Source organism: Rana temporaria, chromosome 6 (genome assembly GCF_905171775.1).
Source record: "Rana temporaria chromosome 6, aRanTem1.1, whole genome shotgun sequence".
NCBI lineage: Eukaryota > Metazoa > Chordata > Amphibia > Anura > Ranidae > Rana > Rana temporaria.
The window spans coordinates 67,097,592-67,116,091 of record NC_053494.1 but is presented as its reverse complement, the minus strand read 5'-3'; the positions used below and the strand labels follow the sequence as shown (position 1 = coordinate 67,116,091).

Sequence of the window (18,500 nt, the reverse complement as noted above, 5' to 3'; positions counted from 1 at the left end):
AATTCTCAACCCCCCCCCCACCCCAGTGAGTAGTTTTTTTCCCCTGTCTAGATGGTAGCTCACTTCCTCGTAGATTAACAGATTGGTCTGGCAAGAATGACCCTTAGTAAACCTGTGCTGATGACTATTGATATATTTTTCCTTAGTAAATTTGTTTAGCAAAATATATAACCGTGATTAACTGCCACAAAAAAAAGTGTTTGGATACAGCGTTGCATGACCGTGCAATTGTCATTCAAAGTGCCGCAGCGCTGAAAACTTGGCTTGGGCAGGAAGGGTTGAAAGTATTGAGGTGGTGGTTTTTTTTTCTTTTCTTTCCCCTCAATGTTCCTGCATGTTAAACCCCATACACCATATTTCGATTTTCTAAATCTGCAGAAAATCTCATAAGGCCCGTACACTGTCCAAAAATCTGAAGTAAAATTTCATCTGATTTAATGATGTGCCGATTTTTCTGATCGTTGGTATGCTGCTTTTGACAGCCAACTGAATGTGCAGGCTTGAAGATTTTTTTTTTTTTTTTCTCTGACCACAATGCCCCTTTCACGCGATCGGTTCACCAGTCTGTTTTTCAGGCAGATCCGATCGGGCCTCCGATTGACTTCTATGGGCAGGCGGAAATGTGTCCGCTGATGCCCACCTGCCAACAGATCCGCTCAAAACAGATGGATGGCGCTGCGTTCGCTATCTGGAGATCGGATGGAAATGGACAGGCTGTCCATCCGATCTTTCAAACGGAGCGATTTTATTTATTTTTATTTTTTTTTCTCCTGCGATCTGTGTTGCTGCAATATAACCAGTGATGCGTGATGTCCAATTTAGTGGACAGATGAATAATTGTAACTTCTGCCCAAGATCTAATCGATACTAACATGTAATTGGGGGGTTTACTTCCTCTAACTATATAGGAAAATATCTATGTCCTGGAGTACATCTCCTACTGCAGTATACATTTTGTTTAAACTATTGTAATTGTTAGTGTGAAAGGCTTTTGCTAAGAACACTTAACTGGCTCATAGTGTTAAAGTCTATGTAACAAGGAGGCTAACATAAATGCCATCTTGTGAAGTGTCAGCTGGTACCAGTGTCTACTGCCAGTCTAACAAATAGCCTTTTGTTAAAGCGGAGTTCCACCCTATTTTACAACTTATCTGCATTCGTTTTTACACTGCCCCCTTAAATACATTTGGGATGTTTTTGTTTTTGTCTTTTAAAAACTCACGTTTTTATCTGTGAGTGTCTTATTCCCCCGCCGCGGCGGAATGGCCCCCCCCGACGCATCCAGCGCTGCTATGCCTCCTGGGATATGTGTGTTATCATCCCCAGGCTGGGCTGAACATCGCAGCCGTGGATGAACATCTCGGGGGGCGGGAGGGAGGGAGGGCAGTGCCGCCCATAGAGGTGGTGTCCTTCCTCTTCTCCCTCTCCAACTCCTCCCCCGTCCTAGCTCCTCCACCCGTCCTAGCACCGCCCCCGTCCTAGCTCCTCCACCCGTCCGTCACCGCCGCCCCCGTCCTCCTCCCTCCACCACCCGCCCATCTGCAGTCTGTCTCCGATGCACGGAGATACAGATCATCAGGCAGAGAGAGCGAATCTCTGTCTGATAGATCTGTATGTGAGAGCACCGAGCATAGTACAGCCCCGCCTCCCTGTACAGCCCCGCCTCCCTGTACAGCCCCGCCTCCCTGTACATAGAAACAGAGCTCTGCACTGTGTGTTACAAGTCTAGTGCAGGAAGGCGGGGCTGTACTATGATCACTGTACTCACATACAGATCTACACAGACAGAGATCTGCTCTGTATGCCTGATCATCTGTACCTCCCCCCACTCTGCACTGGGCACTAATGTTGTCACCGCACCAATGTCACGCACTGACATCACAGCACCAATGTCACGCACTGACATCACAGCACCAATGTCACGCACTGACATCACAGCACCGGTGTCGCGCACTGACGTCGCCGCACCGGTGTCGCGCACTGACGTCGCCGCACCGGTGTCGCGCACTGACGTCGCCGCACCGGTGTCGCGCACTGACGTCGCCGCACCGGTGTCGCGCACTGACGTCGCCGCACCGGTGTCGCGCACTGACGTCGCCGCACCGGTGTCGCGCACTGACGTCGCCGCACCGGTGTCGCGCACTGACGTCGCCGCACCGGTGTCGCGCACTGACGTCGCCGCACCGGTGTCGCGCACTGACGTCGCCGCACCGGTGTCGCGCACTGACGTCGCCGCACCGGTGTCGCGCACTGACGTCGCCGCACCGGTGTCGCGCACTGACGTCGCCGCACCGGTGTCGCGCACTGACGTCGCCGCACCGGTGTCGCGCACTGACGTCGCCGCACCGGTGTCGCCGCACCGGTGTCGCGCACTGACGTCGCCGCACCGGTGTCGCGCACTGACGTCGCCGCACCGATGTCGCCGCACCGTCTTAGTCGGTCTGTAGGGTTTAATATTGAGTTGGCCCACCCTTTTACAGCTAGAATGGCTTCAGCTCTTCTGTGAAGGCCGTCCACAAGGTTTAGGAGTGTCGATGGGAATATTTGACTATTCAAGCGCAATAATGTTGGACGAGAAGGCCTGGCTCGCAGTCTCTGCTTTAAAGGGATTGTAAAAGGTACAATTTATTTTCTAAACGGCTTCCTTTACCTTAGTGCAGTCCTACTTCACTTGCCTGATCCTTTGATTTTGCTTTTAAATGTCCTTATTTCTTCTGAGAAATCCTCACTTGTTGTTCTGCGTGTAACACCACACAGTAATGCAAGGCTTTCTCCCTGGTGCAGAGTGTAGTGCTCACTCCCTCTCTTGGACTACAGGAGAGTCAGGACGCCCACTAACACACAGCTTCTTTCTCTATCTGCAACGTAGAGAGCGTCCTGACTCTCCTGTTGTCCAAGGGAGGGGGCGAGTCCGACACTCCACACCAGGGAGAAAGCCTTGCATTACTTTGTAGTTAGACAGAAGAACAGGAAGTGAGGATTTCTCAGAAGAAATAAGGACATTTTAAAAGCAAAATCAAAGGATGAGGTAGGTGGAGGACTGCACTAAGGTAAAGGAAGCTTTTTAGGAAAATATTGTATCTTTACAACCCCTTAATTTATCCCAGAGGTTGAGGTCAGGACTCTGTGCAGGCCTGTCAAGTTCCTCCTACCCAAACTCTTATCCACATCTTTATGGACTTTGCTTTGTGCACTGGTCCAAATAATTTGGTGGAGGGGGCATGAACCTCCACTGCCTCTCAATCTGTGCCCAGTTAGAACTTTTTAAATACTTCACTAACATACCATAGATGTGGTTGTTTGCGGATTATAGCTATTGAAATCAATAGAGAAAGCTGACAAATGTTGTCACCTCATTAAAGTGACATGCTTAACCACTTAAGACCCGGACCAAAATGCAGGTAAAGGACCAGGCCCCTTTTTGCGATTCGGCAATGCGTCGCTTTAACTGCGACGTGGCTCCCAAACAAAATTGGCGTCCTTTTTTTTCCCACAAATAGAGCTTTCTTTTGGTGGTATTTGATCACCTCTGTTTTTTATTTATTTTTTGCGCTATAAACAAAAATAGAGCGACAATTTTGAAAAAATGCAATATTTTACTTGTTGCTATAATAAATATCCCCCAAAAATATATAAAACTATTTTTTCCTCATGCTGGCCATACACTCCACGAAAAATCGTCCGAACGAACTTTCGAAAAACGAAAGTTCTTTCGTGAGTGCAAACGATAGTGCCATCATGTAATGGGTGATCGTTCAGTGGACATAAAAAAAAATGTTGTTTTTTTTTTTTTTTTTTTTACATATACCTAGTGCAGAAAGTTCAGACGGGAAACACATTAACCTTCCGATTTATCGTTCGTTCGGCAGAAAATTTCCAAACTTGTCCTTCGGTTTTTTTTGGCTCAAAAACGTCCAAACGATTTTCGATTTTTGTGGCCATTAACTTGCCGAAAAACGAAAGATCTTTCTTTACGACCGATTTTCGGCCGAATTTTCGTATAGTGTATGGCCAGCATCAGTTTAGGCCGATACGTATTCTACCTATCTTTGGTAAAAATCACAATTGGCGTTTATCGATTGGTTTGCGCAAAATTTATAGCGTTTACAAAATAGGGGATAGTTTTTGTGACGGTATCGGTATATCCCCGCCAAGCATTCCCTCCTCTCCATACAAGAACATCACAGGATTCCCCACACATGAGTCAAGACTGGATGCTGGAACCAAGACACTTTATTGACACAAAAACTCAGCTTATATGTGGTTACAGCCTGTTAGGAACGCCCCCCTCACACAGTGGGGTTTCCCATACAGATTATAGGAGACAAGTCGGAGCCGACCATGCAGACACGTTTCTTTAGATAAAGACATCACTGGAGTTAATTAATACACTGAAGCAATCAGAATAATTAACATACTACTTCTCTAATCATTTAGCCTGATGATACAATACACATCTTTTAAGGGTAAACACAGATCTTCTTTACACAACACAATAGATCAATTAACGTTTAGAATAGTGAGGGGACATTAGCACGTCAATAACCTGTCAGAGGAATGAATCACACATGAAATTCCTTTCTACCTCTAACCCATATGGCTAGCAGGGAGCAGTACACAGAGACATATAGGCAAATGTATCACAGTTTTATTGCATTTTTATTTTTTTACTACTAATGGCGGCGATCAGCTTTTTTTTTTTTTTTTTTTTTTTTTTTTTCCCGTGACTGCGACATTATGGCGGACACTTCTGACACTTCTGACACTTGACACATTTTTGAGACAATTGCCATTTTCACAGCAAAAAATGCATGGTTTACTGTGAAAATGACAATTGCAGTTTGGGAGTTAACCCCTTCAGTGCCCCCTTGTGGTTGTGTGACCTCATCTGTGTTTCTAACTGTAGGGGAGTGTGACGTCATCGATTGTGATTCCCTATATAAGGGAACACGCGATTGATGACGGCGCCACAGTGAAGTTCTTCAGCTCAGGGACCGATCGCGGGACTCCAGCAGCGATCGGGTCCCGTGGCCACGGAGCTTCAGACCGGGTCGTGGTCGCGCGCCCGCTACCCACAGCTGGGCATTTAAATCTTGACAGGTACGTGATTGTGCCCAGCCGTGCCATTCTGCCGACGTATATCGGTGTTAGGCGGTCCTTAAGTGGTTAAAGAAACTTTACCCATAACCACTTGATAAAGTTTTTTTTTTTTTTTTTTTTAGCAATCAACATGCCTTCCACATTAATAATGGGGTTACCAAAATGAGTTTGTTGTAAATTGCCTCCAGCATTTTTACTGTCTGTCTATTCTGAAGCTCAGAGCCCCTGAGTAGCAGAAAATCATAAGGTGGAACGAAACTCATATCCAAAAAGTTACATTCCTGGGATTGCGGTCTGTCACTTGTTTTCTCTACTAAACTGTCATAACTGATCACATATGCAGCACAGTGACAGTTGCAGATCAAATAGAAGCAGCTTCCTTGGCTATAAAGGATAGGAGGGGGGGTTAATTCTGTTTTAAACCCCCTTTCACACTTGTGCGACTTGTCCTGCTGCTTAGGACTGCAAAGTCGCATGACAAGTTGTACCCCATTATTTCCAATGAGTACCATATTATATCTGTGCTATTTTAAGTTGCACCGACTTCAAAGTAGTCCCTGTACTACTTAGGTCTGACTTTGATGTGAGCTGAGGCCCATAGACCAAGTTTACACAGGCATTGCCTGAAATTGTGGCAAAGGTGTCTTGCTTTCAAGTTGCAGCAGTGTGAACGGGGCCTAAAGGCTGTCAGTGGATCGGCCTCTACAAATTCACCAGTGCCTAAAAATAGAGAGCAACTGGGCATGTGCAGAGCGGGGAGACAGTATATTACAGGCATACCCCGCTTTAAGTACACTCACTTTACATACTCACGAGTAAGGACATACCTGCGAGTGTATGTAAACTGCCTTACAAGTACTGTACGTACATTTTGCAGCCGCAGTAGAAGGAGCTGAAGCTCCGAGAGCATACCCCACCCTGTTCCAGTGTGCCCCTGACACCCCCACTACAGCCCATGAGACCTCAACTACAGCTCTTGACACCCCCACTACAGTCCCTGACCCCCCACTACACCCTAGAAGTGAAAAAGGGTATTGTTTCACTTTAAGTACATTTTTGTTTTACATACATGCTCTGGTCCCGTTGTGTACTTAAAAGTGGGGTAAGCCTGTACTGGATTTTTAATGGTGTAGACATTTTATTTAAATATTTTAAGTGATCTAGAAGATTGTACTTTCCTCACTAAAAGTTCCACTTTATTTTTTAACACAATTCTACCACTCCTGTGTGAACAGCACCATGTGCTGCCATTGTAATATTCATGGTAGGCATTGAAGGGCGGTTATGAGGCTTTAAAAATGCTGAATAAATGCCACAATAACACGAACACAGGTGTAAATGAGCGCTTAAGAGAAGTATGGGTTTGTTTTTATAATCATACTTGCCTAGATGACTGCCGCTGTCCCCCCTGCCACCTTTTAAAATTGGGCACCAAGTGCCCAAACACCACTGGTAATTGAGCTGAAAAAAGAACTGGCTCAGGCTTGCGACAGCTTGCTGAGGCTGAGCCAGCTTCTGGTCCAGACTTTTGGATGGATCCCGACCCATATGGAGCCTGTAACGGGTCTGATTTCAGCTGACATTTACAAATATCTAAAGTGTGATGTGCAGTTGTATTCAGTCTCCCCTGGGGTGAATACTCTGTAGAACAACCTTTCGCTTAAATTGCAGCTGAAAGTCTTTTTGGGTATGTCTCTACCAGTTCTGCACATCTAGCATGAATTTATTTTTCATTCAAGTTTAAGTTTATTTTCAGAAAAAATAAATCGGTACAATGTAATTACATTGTGGCATACAGTCAAAAACAACAAGGTACATTTAGTTCATTTCCTGCCCTTCCATTCCACATTGAAACAAAGTACCATTAAAACGTAAAAGAAATTGTGAATAACAAAAAAGAATAAATATATTGAAGAAAACAAAATCCAACCCAATTGTCCCCAACCTCCAGAGATACTATAATCCAATCCAGACCCATGAAATTTAAAAAAATATAATAGATTGTTTGTTTAGATCTATAAGGAGGATAGATGCCTAGGGTAAACTCCACCCCCCGACACCCCTAATGGGATCACTCTGTACCCTAAGAGGTAGAACAACCCCTATCATCCCCCCTCTTTTAATAGATAATAAGAATGACCCGATAACAAGAGGACAACTTCAAAACCATCCTCTATATAACAAAACTAAGAGGGTTTAAGAAACCATTACAATTGGGTTCAATCAAACCATTTTAAAATAAAATGTAACGTATGGGAAGAATAATAAAGAATATATATTATTTTTGTCAAAATAAAGGAAAAGAACAATATATGTATGCAAAACTTGTTCCTTATTCGTATAATAATAATAATAATAATAATAATAATAATAATAAAAACCTTATTCATATAATAATAATAATAATAATAATAATAATAAAAAAAGAAACAACATAAACAAAATAAGAGAGAAATAATAGAGGGGGAAAAAAAGACGGCATAATAAAAAAAGATAAAGGAGTTGGAGAAGAGATAGGACTAAGAGCCTACCTGCCAAAAGTGCACATCAGTCCAAAGCGAAAGCTAATACTAAATCCGCAAGGTATATGAGATTCCCATAAATTTCAACCAAGGCTCCCATATTTCATTGAACTGGGTAAGTTTATCCATCATGGAGCCAATTCTTTTTTTCTTCCATTATCCATGTGACTTTTCTTTTCATACTTCGTATAGAAACCGATGGTTTCTTCCAGGCAGCTGCTATAGTAATTCTAGCACCCGTCAGGATAAATAATATCAGTTTTTCTGGTAACCTTTTGAACCTGAGGTATGAATCCATTCAGCAAAGCAATCGCCGGGGACTGATGTAAATTACAACCCGTGACCCGTCTAATAATATGGAATACCTTGTTCCAGTATCCTTGGACATTCCCACCATGTGTGTATCATAGAGTCCACCCCATGGCATCCTCTAAAGCACAGAGGTGAGGAGGAGGGATAAATAGATGCCAATTTTAGAGGAACAAGATACCACCTGGTAAATATTTTCACATTTGCCTCCATAAGAGGCACACTCATAAAGCCTTTAATAGATCTAATAAAGTTTCCACACCAATCTTTCAAGTCCCATTCATCATGAAGTTCCCTCTCCCAAGCTAGCATATGAGGTAATTTATTATCATTTGTCGCAAGTGATTTATATATAACCGAAATAACTCCCCTTCTCTCCGAAGCTTGATCACATTTATGCTCATATGGAGATAGACGTCCAGATACAATTTTGTCTGTCCAAAGTTTCTGAGCAGTGGCGGAATTATAAGGGTCGCTGAGATCGCAATGGCGACCGGGCCCTTTGCTGCAGGGGGCCCTTGAGGGGCCCCCTGTACTCTTCGATAGAAGGATCGGCAGTTGAGCAGCAGGGGCGGCTGAGATGAGCTCCTCGATCGTCAGCCGAACTGTGCAGGGAAGGAGCTCGTCACATGAAAGTAGTGTGTGCTCTTTGTCTCCCCCTAGAGTGCAGTACCCGGCAGGAAGAGCCAAGGTAAATGTCTGCCGTTTTTTTTGACTATCTATTTATTGTGTATATGTATATGTGTGTGTGTGTGTGTACAGTATGCGTGTGTGTGTGTGTGTGTGTGTGCATATGTATGTATGTTAAAGCGGTTGTATACCCACTGTCTTTTTTTTTTTTTTTTTTTTAAACCTGAAAAGCAAAAGCCATAATCAGCTAGTATGCACCGCATACTAGCTGATTATGAAATACTTACCTTGGAACGAACCTGGCCTACGCCGAGGGAGATGTCGTCTTTCCTCAGGCGTGTCTTCCGGGTATTGCTGCTCCAGCGCTGCGATTGGCTGGAGCGGCGATGTCGTCACTCCCGCGCACGCACGCAGGAGACTTCTCTCCGGCAAGGTCCGGTGGCTGCCGGCCCTTTAGCCGAGGATCCCCGCTGCGCATGTGCCGCTGCAGTCAGCTGCGCATTGCGGGGGGAATATCTCCTAAACCTTACAGGTTTAGGAGATATTCTTTATACCTACAGGCAGTGGCGGAATTTTCATAGTCGCAGCAATCGCAGCTGCGACCGGGCCCTGTAAGTCCGGGGGGCCCACCTGACTGTCACTCAGTGTTTGTTGGCTGATGCGGTGCGCAGGGTTGCCACTCGTACGGTACGGGTTTTAAATCCTGTGTACGGGAATCCGTCTGCCTGAGCCCCGGACACACACAGTATGTGCAGTGCTCACTCAGTAGCCTTTATCTACCTATCTGCTTTGATTTTTTGGGGGTTTTATTTGGTAATTAAAAGTCCACTGCCTGCTGACACCGCTCACTGCCCTGCTGACACCGCTCACTGCCCTGCTGACACCGCTCACTGCCCTGCTGACACCGCTCACTGCCCTGCTGACACCGCTCACTGCCCTGCTGACACCGCTCACTGCCCTGCTGACACCGCTCACTGCCCTGCTGACACCGCTCACTGCCCTGCTGACACCGCTCACTGCCCTGCTGACACCGCTCACTGCCCTGCTGACACCGCTCACTGCCCTGCGGACACCGCTCACTGCCCTGCTGGACACCGCTCACTGCCCTGCTGGACACCGCTCACTGCCCTGCTGGACACCGCTCACTGCCCTGCTGGACACCGCTCACTGCCCTGCTGGACACCGCTCACTGCCCTGCTGGCCACCGCCCACTGCCCTGCTGACACCGCCCACTGCCCTGCTGACACCGCTCACTGCCCTGCTGGACACCGCTCACTGCCCTGCTGGACACCGCTCACTGCCCTGCTGACACCGCTCACTGCCCTGCTGACACCGCCCACTGCCCTGCTGACACCGCTCACTGCCCTGCTGACACCGCCCACTGCCCTGCTGACACCGCCCACTGCCCTGCTGACACCGCCCACTGCCCTGCTGACACCGCCCACTGCCCTGCTGACACCGCCCACTGCCCTGCTGACACCGCCCACTGCCCTGCTGACACCGCCCACTGCCCTGCTGACACCGCCCACTGCCCTGCTGACACCGCCCACTGCCCTGCTGACACCGCCCACTGCCCTGCTGACACCGCCCACTGCCCTGCTGACACCGCCCACTGCCCTGCTGACACCGCCCACTGCCCTGCTGACACCGCCCACTGCCCTGCTGACACCGCCCACTGCCCTGCTGACACCGCCCACTGCCCTGCTGACACCGCCCACTGCCCTGCTGACACCGCCCACTGCCCTGCTGACACCGCCCACTGCCCTGCTGACACCGCCCACTGCCCTGCTGACACCGCCCACTGCCCTGCTGACACCGCCCACTGCCCTGCTGACACCGCCCACTGCCCTGCTGACACCGCCCACTGCCCTGCTGACACCGCCCACTGCCCTGCTGACACCGCCCACTGCCCTGCTGACACCGCCCACTGCCCTGCTGACACCGCCCACTGCCCTGCTGACACCGCCCACTGCCCTGCTGACACCGCCCACTGCCCTGCTGACACCGCCCACTGCCCTGCTGACACCGCCCACTGCCCTGCTGACACCGCCCACTGCCCTGCTGACACCGCCCACTGCCCTGCTGACACCGCCCACTGCCCTGCTGACACCGCCCACTGCCCTGCTGACACCGCCCACTGCCCTGCTGACACCGCCCACTGCCCTGCTGACACCGCCCACTGCCCTGCTGACACCGCCCACTGCCCTGCTGACACCGCCCACTGCCCTGCTGACACCGCTCACTGCCCTGCTGACACCGCCCACTGCCCTGCTGACACCGCCCACTGCCCTGCTGACACCGCCCACTGCCCTGCTGACACCGCCCACTGCCCTGCTGACACCGCCCACTGCCCTGCTGACACCGCCCACTGCCCTGCTGACACCGCCCACTGCCCTGCTGACACCGCCCACTGCCCTGCTGACACCGCCCACTGCCCTGCTGACACCGCCCACTGCCCTGCTGACACCGCCCACTGCCCTGCTGACACCGCCCACTGCCCTGCTGACACCGCCCACTGCCCTGCTGACACCGCCCACTGCCCTGCTGACACCGCCCACTGCCCTGCTGACACCGCCCACTGCCCTGCTGACACCGCCCACTGCCCTGCTGACACCGCCCACTGCCCTGCTGACACCGCCCACTGCCCTGCTGACACCGCCCACTGCCCTGCTGACACCGCCCACTGCCCTGCTGACACCGCCCACTGCCCTGCTGACACCGCCCACTGCCCTGCTGACACCGCCCACTGCCCTGCTGACACCGCCCACTGCCCTGCTGACACCGCCCACTGCCCTGCTGACACCACTTCTGACTGACAATGTCCACAGCCACTGTTCACTGCAGCGCGCTATGCGTGCCTCCTTACTACTCTCCTAGGGTACCTCAAAGGTGTCCCAAATCTCCTACCATCCTATAGCGTGTACTACAAAAAAAATTGCTGTACGCCGCTAAAATGTTCGGGTTTGGCTTGACGAAAAGGTGGCAACCCTATGCACACTGCGTGCTGTTCGTTCAGCCGCGGGGCGTGCTTTTGCCGCTGAGCCTGAGGCAGCGTCTCACTGAGATTGTGGACCGTCCCATCCCCCGCCTATCCAGAGACGCAGACAGATGTAGGGAGGCGGGGCGGACTCTGCAGCAGCGTGTACCTACCCGGTGTCCCAGGCATGAGGCAAGGCATCCTGGCGGGAGAAGGCACAGCACAGCCGCGCACAGTGAAGGTGACAGAGTGACCCAGGCCACAGAACAGAAAGTGGGGGATAGACTGACGGTAAGTCAATCAAAAGTGACAGTCAGAGTCTCAGATCACTCAGCTCAGCAATTGATAAAAATCCTCCTCCACCACCTGGCTGTGCCTCTTACTGATCCCATCCCCCCACCACTGATCTCATCCCTATCCCCCCATTACTTCTACAACAGAGGTGATGGGGGGATAGGGATGAGATCAGTGGTGGGGGATGGGCTCAGTAAGAGGCACAGGTGGTGGGAGAGGATGGCACCACCGCTGCCACCTCCCACAAGTACTACCAGTCCACCGCTGGTACTTGATGGGGGTGGTAGTGGTAATACTTGAAGGGGGGGTGGCAGCTGTGGTACTTGAGGGGGGGGTGGCTGTGGTGCGTGGGAGGATGGGATCAGTAAGAGGCACAGGTGGTGGAGGGAGAGGATGGCACTGCCACCCCCCCTCAAGTACCACCACAGCCACCCCCCTCAAGTACCACTGCTGCCACCCCCCTCAACACCACCACTGCCACCTTCCCCTCAAGTAACACAGCTGTAACCCCCCCTCAACTACCGCCATTGCCACCCCCTCAAAAAAAAGTATCAAAATCCTGCTTTTTCGGGGGGGGGGGGGGGGGTGTCCTTTGTGATTTCTTGCACCCGGGCCCAGAAGTTTCTAGTTACGCCTCTGTTTCTGAGCATAATCGTATATTTGAGAAAATCTCAATTTCTCAGAGGAAGGAAGATTAAAATTATCCACAAAATATTGTTCAGAAAGGGGACCTAAATGTGAAAAAAAACGCCCAATACGGTACACCCCCTTGTCAATCCACCATTTAAATGATTCGATATCAACATTAGAGGTAAAGATCGGATCTTGAAGAATATCAGCCAAAGGTTGACCCTTCAAGATTATGGAAGGATTATTAATAAGTGAATCCCAGAGAACTAAAGCCTGTGAAAGAGCCGGGGACAGAATAGAAGGTCTACGTTTGGGGATACACCACAATAAACTTTCTAACAAATACGCTGGGGATGCCTGTTCTTCTATATTAACCCATTCAGGACGATCCTTTGATGTATACGTCTGATAGTTGGGCCAATCTAGCAGCTTGGTAATACCACCACAAATTTGGAACTCCCAGACCCCCCTGTTCAGGGAGATTAAAAAGACGATGTGAAGAAACACACGGACCCATTTTCTGCCAGATAAATTTGGTAATTTTACCCTGAAAGGACTTCAAATGTTGTGTTTTTTTTTTTTTTTTTTTTTATATCGGTATGGGTAGTGAGCGAAAAAGATATAGAAGTCTGGGGAGAAGGGTCATCTTAACCGAATTTATCCTGCCTATCCAGCCTATGTTCTGAGTACCCCAGTCGCACAAATCCTTTTCAAGTTTCTTATACATAGGAGGGTAATTGGCTAAATATAAAGACTCGAAATTCAGAGTCAGATTAATACCCAAATATTTAATAGATGAATTGTTCCAGCTGAATTTATATTCATTTTTCAGTAAGGATACCATAGTTTCAGGCAGCAATACATTAAGGGCTCTAGATTTGGCCATATTGACTTTAAGCCCTGAGAAATTGTCCAGCAAAGAGTAGATTGCAGGTAAAGAGGAGGTTGGTGAGGTCATGAATAGTAACAGGTCATCTGCAAATAACGCACATTTATGATCTTTTTGCGTACAGTTAACCCCCCTGATATTCGAGTTACTTCGAATAGCTATTGCCAAAGATTCTATCACGATCGCGAATATCAGGGGAGACAAGGGACATCCCTGCCTCGTACCCCTTTTTATTTTAATAGATTCTGAAAATATACCTTGTAATCGTATTTTAGCCTCAGGAGAAGAATAAAGTGCAGATAAAATTCCCATAATTCTGGAACCAAATCCCCATCTCCACAGTACTGCAAACGTATATGGCCAAGAAACTGAATCAAAGGCCTTCTGAAGGTCTAATGAAAGAAGCATACCCTCTTGCTTATGTTCCCCAGTCCATCTAGATTGCATTATAGAAATTAGATCGACAGCCCTCCTTATCTGGTCTGGACCTTGCCTCCCGGGAATAAAACCCACTTGATCCTTATGAATATATTGACCTATGAAAGATGACAATCTATTGGCCATTATTTTAGTCAAAATTTTAAGGTCATTGTTTATAAGGGATATTGGTCTATAATTCTCAACTCGACTGTGGTCCTTGTCAAGTTTCGGGATTACCGAAATATATGCCATATTGAGTTGTTTACCTATAGGGTTACCATGCCTTAAGTAATTATAAAACTGTGCGAGATAGGGCGACAGGACAACTGAAAATGTTTTGTAGTAAGGAGAAGAAAAACCATCCGGACCGGGAGCCTTATGCGTTTTCAAATTATTGATCACCGTCTGAACTTCCTTGGCCGATATGGGAGCCTCCAATACCTCTCTATGTACCTCTGTCAATTTAGGAAGATCTAAGCCATCAAGAAACTTCTCCACTTTATCAGATGCATAGTCGCCATCAAAAGCGTAAAGTTTGGAATAAAAGTTTTGAAAGGCTGTCATTATCCGCCGAGGGTTCAGAGTAAATGAACCATCTGCTTGTCTAATTTTGGGTAGAATCCTTGATCTAAATCTAGGGGACAATTTATTCGCCAGCATCGGGCCTATCCTATCTTTTAACCGGTAAAATCTAGCACCAGTCCATTTCATAGCCTCATCTGCCCGTACTGTAAGCGCTAGATTTAATGCAGTTCTAGCTGAATCCAGTTTGGAAGTAGGAAATTCAGAAGGATCTAAATTTATGTTTTCTACTCAAGTCCACATATGTCTCCAAGTTTTTCCACCTCTAACTTCCTCATTCTTTTTACTCTAGCTGCAATCTGTATAATTTTGCCCCTAACAGTCACCTTATGAGCAGCCCATAAGCACACTAAGAGGCCACGCCCCCTGGAGCTCCTAAGATGGCAGCTTAGGAACGGAGCTCTGCTAGCCGTTTGACGCCGATAACCGGAGATTTGGATCCTATACACCTGCGAAAACGTCATCCGCGGATAGCGGAATCTTTGGTGATTCGAACCGTACCAGACATCTCAATTGATACTGACAGGATACAAGTTTAAGAGCCTGATAGGAGACAGGCCATAGGAGCAGTGACTCTCCTCATAGACGGCCATTATACAGTAATTACCAGGCTATTAGACCTGCTGAGGGAGTTGGATTGACACCAGCGGGTGGATAGTACAGTAGAAAACCGGTCCATGACAGGCAAATATCACAGGAAAGGCAGGAATATTGATAAAGGATCTGTTATGAAAGACTCATCAAAATGGCCGCCGTACCTCAGATACACACACTGGAAACAGAGGCCTCCACATCTGACAGGCAAGTTTTATCTCCTTTGCTGGCTGCATCTTTACCTCAGGCATCTTGTTCTGACACATCTCCTATTCTGTATTCCACTGCACTGAAGGAAGGAGTGATTCCTAGTAATTTTGGACATATAATTCCTGCAGAGATTCCCTCACAGAACCCTGTTAATGTGCATACTAATGCTGAACAGGCTCTTGATGTTTCCTTCAATGTCACTGATTTGTTTAACAGAATATCTGAAATGCTGGACAGGGGACTGGCACAGAATGCTGAGAGAGAATCACTAGAGACATTAGGGCTGACTTTCAATGTCTTGGAAACAGGATTGAAACTATTGAACACAAACTGGATATCAATATTGCCAGAATTGATCAGAATGCTGACCATTTGTTATTTCTGCAAGAACAGCTGGAAGATGCTCAGGCTAGGATCAAATCTTGAGAACAGATCCAGGAGGGACCATTTCATGGTCAGGGCATTGCCTGAATCCATTGTTGTTCATGCGGCAATACAGGACATTATTAAAGTTCTGATTCCATCTATTCCAACTCACAAATTGGAATTGGACTGTGCACATAGGTCCCTAGGACCATTGAGAAAGGATGGCTTACCGAGGGATGTGGTAGTCAAACCTCATTATTCTGTCAAGGAAGAAATCATGAAAAAATATCGACAACATGAACAATTACAATACCAGGGCGCAACCATCCAAATATTTTCTGATATTTCCCAGTACACAATACAGAGGAGAAGAGAGATGAAACCTTTTATTGTCTGCCCTCTTGAAAAAGGACATCAGGTATAAATGGGCCTTTCCGTTCGCACTGAAATTTTCATATAATGGCAGACATTATGTAGTTCACAATTTTCAGGAGGGTGAAAGACTATTATTGGATCTGAAGATTATTTTTGTCGAACCGGACATGGATACTACGCCTACCCAGCAAAATTCGGCCAAAAGACAAACCCCTATTAGCCCGAATTCTTCTACCTGGAACAGAGTCAAGCACAGGAAGGTTAAGAATGACTTTGCTACCTGAAGTTGAGCTACATTTCTTTGCATTCTTTTTTTTTTTTTTTTTTTTTTTTTCTCACGATTGGTAGAAATGGTTTCACCAAAAAAAATTGTCTGCATTTTCCCAGGGAACATGGATTTTTTTTATATTTTTTTTAAATATATATATATAAACTTAGATTTATTGATTAACCACTTCCTTACCGCGTCATTGTGAAATGACGGCGGCAGGAACCCCTCCTCGATCCAGGATGACGTCCTGGGCTTTCCGGGTGGATATCTGAATGATGCCTGCAGCTAGAGGCATCATTCAGATATCCTTCTCTCCTGCCGGCGATTCTGCACAACGTAAGAATGATCATAGCGGCGATTCCGCTGCTAGATCGTTCTTACAGGCGGCGGGAGGGGACATCCCCCCCCCCCCCCCCGGTGCTTCTCCGGGCTCTCCCGTGCCATCGGGGGCCCGGAGAACGAATCGTCCGGCGCTGGCAGGAAGCATAGAGATGACTGGTGACCAGATGGTCACCAGTCATCTCTATGACCGTCGGAGGACCCGGGCGCGATGTGATGACGTCACACCCGGGTCCCCGTAAGTAAACAAAGCCGCAATTGCGGCTGCTAAGCAACCGTAAGCATGAGATCGGTGAATTTTTTTTCACCGATTTCATGCTTTCCAGCCTGGAGGAGAGATGTGGGGTCTTATTGACCCCGCATCTCTCCATAAAGAGGACCTGTCACACACATTCCTATTACAAGGGATGTTTACATTCCTTGTAATAGGAATAAAAGTGATAATAAAAAAAAATAAAATGGAAAAAAAAAAGTGTAAATAAATATGTGAAAAGAAATAAAAAATATATTTTTTTTTAACGCCCCTGTCCCCAGTAGCTCGCGCGCAGAAGTGAACGCACACGCAAGTCCCGCCGACCTATGTAAACGACGTTAAAACCACATATGTGAGGTATCGGCGCGTGCGTTAGAGTGCCAGCAACAATTCTAGCACTCGATCTCCTCCTGTAAATCTAAACTGGTAACCTGTAAAAAATTTCAAAGCGTTGCCTATGGAGATTTTTAAGTACCGAAGTTTGGCGCCATTCCATGAGTGCGCAATTTTAAAGCGTGACATGTTGGGTATCTATTTACTCGGTTTAACATCTTTCATATTTTACCAAAAAATTGGGCTAACTTTACTGTTTTTTGTTTTTTTAATTCATGAAACAATTTTTTTCCAAAAAAAAGGCGTTTGAAAAATTATTGCGCAAATGGCGTGCAAGATAAAACGTTTCAATGACCGTCGTTTTATTCCCTAGGGTGTCTGCTAAAAAAAAATATATAATGTTTGGGGGTTCTGTGTAATTTTCTAGCAAAAAAAATATGATTTGTACATGTAGGAAAGAAGTGCCAGAATAGGCCTGGTATGGATGTGTGTATAACTGCCCTGTATGGAAGTGGTTAATATATAATGTTCCATTATTTTTTTTAGCATATGATTATATTTTGAAGGGTTAAGGGAGGGGTTGGAATGTGTTTTTTATTAGTGCCAATCTGGGAAAATTCATTTTAATATTTGTTATATTTACTATTAGAGGTCGACCGATATATCGGTTGGCCGATATATCGGCCGATATTTGGCGTTTTTAAATTAATCGGCATCGGCCGATTTGTGCTTTAAAAAAGCCGATTGATAAGTTCAGCACCGCGACTTGGAAAAGCTTCTGCAATACAAGTCAATGCAAGTGCTTCCCGTAGAAGACCTTCTCTCTCTCTCTCCTGGGCAGCCTGCCAAGTTTTAGAAAACATATACAATGTTGCTACTTATCAATTAACTGAACTCGGTGTAGGAGAATTCTCAGTTTAACCATTTAAAGGCTAAATCTTTTTTTACATTTGTTGCTTACAAGTAAAAATCCTGTATTTTCTGCTAGAAAATTACTTGGAACCCCCAAACATTATATATTTTTTTTTAGCAGAGACCCTAGGAAATAAAATAGCGATTGCTGCAATATTTAATGTTACACGGTATTTGCGCAGCGGTCTTTCAAACACATTTTTTGGGGAAAAAATATACTTTAACAAATAAAATAAAAAAAACTAAACAGTTAAGTTAGCCCATATTTATTTATTTTCGACCAAAAGTTTTCATTACCTGTTTTTGTGTGTGTGTGTGTATGTATGTATATATATGTATGTGTGTGTGTGTGTGTGTGTGTGTGTGTATATATGTATATGTGTGTGTATATATATATATATATATATATATATATATATATATATATATATATATATATATATATATATATATATATATATATATATATATATATATATATATATATATATATA

The 18,500-nt window shown here is 46.5% G+C and overlaps 1 protein-coding gene across 1 annotated transcript in view; it reads left to right on the top strand.

The window, feature by feature from the left end:
- Nucleotides 1-18,500, top strand: part of NDE1 (nudE neurodevelopment protein 1) — a 90,021-nt gene that overhangs the window by 46,773 nt on the left and 24,748 nt on the right. The window lies entirely within an intron of this gene.